Consider the following 3,718-nt stretch of genomic DNA (forward strand, 5'->3'; position numbering starts at 1 on the left):
GGTGGGTAAGGGGCGGGTTTTTAAGCTGTCCGTATTCTCATTTGGTTCAATCGAAATAAAGATATAAACTAACTAGAATAAGGTTTCACCCAGTAATGATTGCATCAGGCTGGTTCTGAGCAGAGCCTTGCTTGGCCCAAACGAGCGCATGGGCCCCGCGCCCGCCCAGTGAAGCGATCCTCGCCATGACATCATATTTCATAGGGTTTAGGGTTTAGGGTTTAGGGTTTAGGGTTTTAGGGTTTTAGGGTTTTAGGGTTTAGGGTTTAGGGTTTAGGGTTTAGGGTTTAGGGTTTAGGGTTTATAGGGTTTAGGGTTTAGGGTTTAGGGTTTAGGGTTTAGGGTTTAGGGTTATAGGGTTTACGGTTTAGGGTTTAGGGTTTAGGGTTTAGGGTTTAGGGTTTAGGGTTTAGGGTTTAGGGTTTAGGGTTTAGGGTTTAGGGTTTAGGGTTTAGGGTTTAGGGTTAGGGTTTAGGGTTTAGGGTTTAGGGTTTAGGGTTTAGGGTTTAGGGTTTAGGGTTTAGGGTTTAGGGTTTAGGGTTTAGGGTTTAGGGTTTAGGGTTTAGGGTTTAGGGTTTAGGGTTTAGGGTTTAGGGTTTAGGGTTTAGGGTTTAGGGTTTAGGGTTTAGGGTTTAGGGTTTAGGGTTTAGGGTTTAGGGTTTAGGGTTTAGGGTTTAGGGTTTAGGGTTTAGGGTTTAGGGTTTAGGGTTTAGGGTTTAGGGTTTAGGGTTTAGGGTTTAGGGTTTAGGGTTTAGGGTTTAGGGTTTAGGGTTTAGGGTTTAGGGTTTAGGGTTTAGGGTTTAGGGTTTAGGGTTTAGGGTTTAGGGTTTAGGGTTTAGGGTTTAGGGTTTAGGGTTTAGGGTTTAGGGTTTAGGGTTTAGGGTTTAGGGTTTAGGGTTTAGGGTTTAGGGTTTAGGGTTTAGGGTTTAGGGTTTAGGGTTTAGGGTTTAGGGTTTAGGGTTTAGGGTTTAGGGTTTAGGGTTTAGGGTTTAGGGTTTAGGGTTTAGGGTTTAGGGTTTAGGGTTTAGGGTTTAGGGTTTAGGGTTTAGGGTTTAGGGTTTAGGGTTTAGGGTTTAGGGTTTAGGGTTTAGGGTTTAGGGTTTAGGGTTTAGGGTTTAGGGTTTAGGGTTTAGGGTTTAGGGTTTAGGGTTTAGGGTTTAGGGTTTAGGGTTTAGGGTTTAGGGTTTAGGGTTTAGGGTTTAGGGTTTAGGGTTTAGGGTTTAGGGTTTAGGGTTTAGGGTTTAGGGTTTAGGGTTTAGGGTTTAGGGTTTAGGGTTTAGGGTTTAGGGTTTAGGGTTTAGGGTTTAGGGTTTAGGGTTTAGGGTTTAGGGTTTAGGGTTTAGGGTTTAGGGTTTAGGGTTTAGGGTTTAGGGTTTAGGGTTTAGGGTTTAGGGTTTAGGGTTTAGGGTTTAGGGTTTAGGGTTTAGGGTTTAGGGTTTAGGGTTTAGGGTTTAGGGTTTAGGGTTTAGGGTTTAGGGTTTAGGGTTTAGGGTTTAGGGTTTAGGGTTTAGGGTTTAGGGTTTAGGGTTTAGGGTTTAGGGTTTAGGGTTTAGGGTTTAGGGTTTAGGGTTTAGGGTTTAGGGTTTAGGGTTTAGGGTTTAGGGTTTAGGGTTTAGGGTTTAGGGTTTAGGGTTTAGGGTTTAGGGTTTAGGGTTTAGGGTTTAGGGTTTAGGGTTTAGGGTTTAGGGTTTAGGGTTTAGGGTTTAGGGTTTAGGGTTTAGGGTTTAGGGTTTAGGGTTTAGGGTTTAGGGTTTAGGGTTTAGGGTTTAGGGTTTAGGGTTTAGGGTTTAGGGTTTAGGGTTTAGGGTTTAGGGTTTAGGGTTTAGGGTTTAGGGTTTAGGGTTTAGGGTTTAGGGTTTAGGGTTTAGGGTTTAGGGTTTAGGGTTTAGGGTTTAGGGTTTAGGGTTTAGGGTTTAGGGTTTAGGGTTTAGGGTTTAGGGTTTAGGGTTTAGGGTTTAGGGTTTAGGGTTTAGGGTTTAGGGTTTAGGGTTTAGGGTTTAGGGTTTAGGGTTTAGGGTTTAGGGTTTAGGGTTTAGGGTTTAGGGTTTAGGGTTTAGGGTTTAGGGTTTAGGGTTTAGGGTTTAGGGTTTAGGGTTTAGGGTTTAGGGTTTAGGGTTTAGGGTTTAGGGTTTAGGGTTTAGGGTTTAGGGTTTAGGGTTTAGGGTTTAGGGTTTAGGGTTTAGGGTTTAGGGTTTAGGGTTTAGGGTTTAGGGTTTAGGGTTTAGGGTTTAGGGTTTAGGGTTTAGGGTTTAGGGTTTAGGGTTTAGGGTTTAGGGTTTAGGGTTTAGGGTTTAGGGTTTAGGGTTTAGGGTTTAGGGTTTAGGGTTTAGGGTTTAGGGTTTAGGGTTTAGGGTTTAGGGTTTAGGGTTTAGGGTTTAGGGTTTAGGGTTTAGGGTTTAGGGTTTAGGGTTTAGGGTTTAGGGTTTAGGGTTTAGGGTTTAGGGTTTAGGGTTTAGGGTTTAGGGTTTAGGGTTTAGGGTTTAGGGTTTAGGGTTTAGGGTTTAGGGTTTAGGGTTTAGGGTTTAGGGTTTAGGGTTTAGGGTTTAGGGTTTAGGGTTTAGGGTTTAGGGTTTAGGGTTTAGGGTTTAGGGTTTAGGGTTTAGGGTTTAGGGTTTAGGGTTTAGGGTTTAGGGTTTAGGGTTTAGGGTTTAGGGTTTAGGGTTTAGGGTTTAGGGTTTAGGGTTTAGGGTTTAGGGTTTAGGGTTTAGGGTTTAGGGTTTAGGGTTTAGGGTTTAGGGTTTAGGGTTTAGGGTTTAGGGTTTAGGGTTTAGGGTTTAGGGTTTAGGGTTTAGGGTTTAGGGTTTAGGGTTTAGGGTTTAGGGTTTAGGGTTTAGGGTTTAGGGTTTAGGGTTTAGGGTTTAGGGTTTAGGGTTTAGGGTTTAGGGTTTAGGGTTTAGGGTTTAGGGTTTAGGGTTTAGGGTTTAGGGTTTAGGGTTTAGGGTTTAGGGTTTAGGGTTTAGGGTTTAGGGTTTAGGGTTTAGGGTTTAGGGTTTAGGGTTTAGGGTTTAGGGTTTAGGGTTTAGGGTTTAGGGTTTAGGGTTTAGGGTTTAGGGTTTAGGGTTTAGGGTTTAGGGTTTAGGGTTTAGGGTTTAGGGTTTAGGGTTTAGGGTTTAGGGTTTAGGGTTTAGGGTTTAGGGTTTAGGGTTTAGGGTTTAGGGTTTAGGGTTTAGGGTTTAGGGTTTAGGGTTTAGGGTTTAGGGTTTAGGGTTTAGGGTTTAGGGTTTAGGGTTTAGGGTTTAGGGTTTAGGGTTTAGGGTTTAGGGTTTAGGGTTTAGGGTTTAGGGTTTAGGGTTTAGGGTTTAGGGTTTAGGGTTTAGGGTTTAGGGTTTAGGGTTTAGGGTTTAGGGTTTAGGGTTTAGGGTTTAGGGTTTAGGGTTTAGGGTTTAGGGTTTAGGGTTTAGGGTTTAGGGTTTAGGGTTTAGGGTTTAGGGTTTAGGGTTTAGGGTTTAGGGTTTAGGGTTTAGGGTTTAGGGTTTAGGGTTTAGGGTTTAGGGTTTAGGGTTTAGGGTTTAGGGTTTAGGGTTTAGGGTTTAGGGTTTAGGGTTTAGGGTTTAGGGTTTAGGGTTTAGGGTTTAGGGTTTAGGGTTTAGGGTTTAGGGTTTAGGGTTTAGGGTTTAGGGTTTAGGGTTTAGGGTTTAGGGTTTAGGGTTTAGGGTTTAGGGTTTAGGGTTTAGGGTTTAGGGTTTAGGGTTTAGGGTTTAGGGTTTAGGGTTTAGGG

This window comes from Musa acuminata, chromosome BXJ2-3 (genome assembly GCF_036884655.1).
Source record: "Musa acuminata AAA Group cultivar baxijiao chromosome BXJ2-3, Cavendish_Baxijiao_AAA, whole genome shotgun sequence".
In the NCBI taxonomy this organism is placed as follows: Eukaryota; Viridiplantae; Streptophyta; class Magnoliopsida; order Zingiberales; family Musaceae; genus Musa; species Musa acuminata.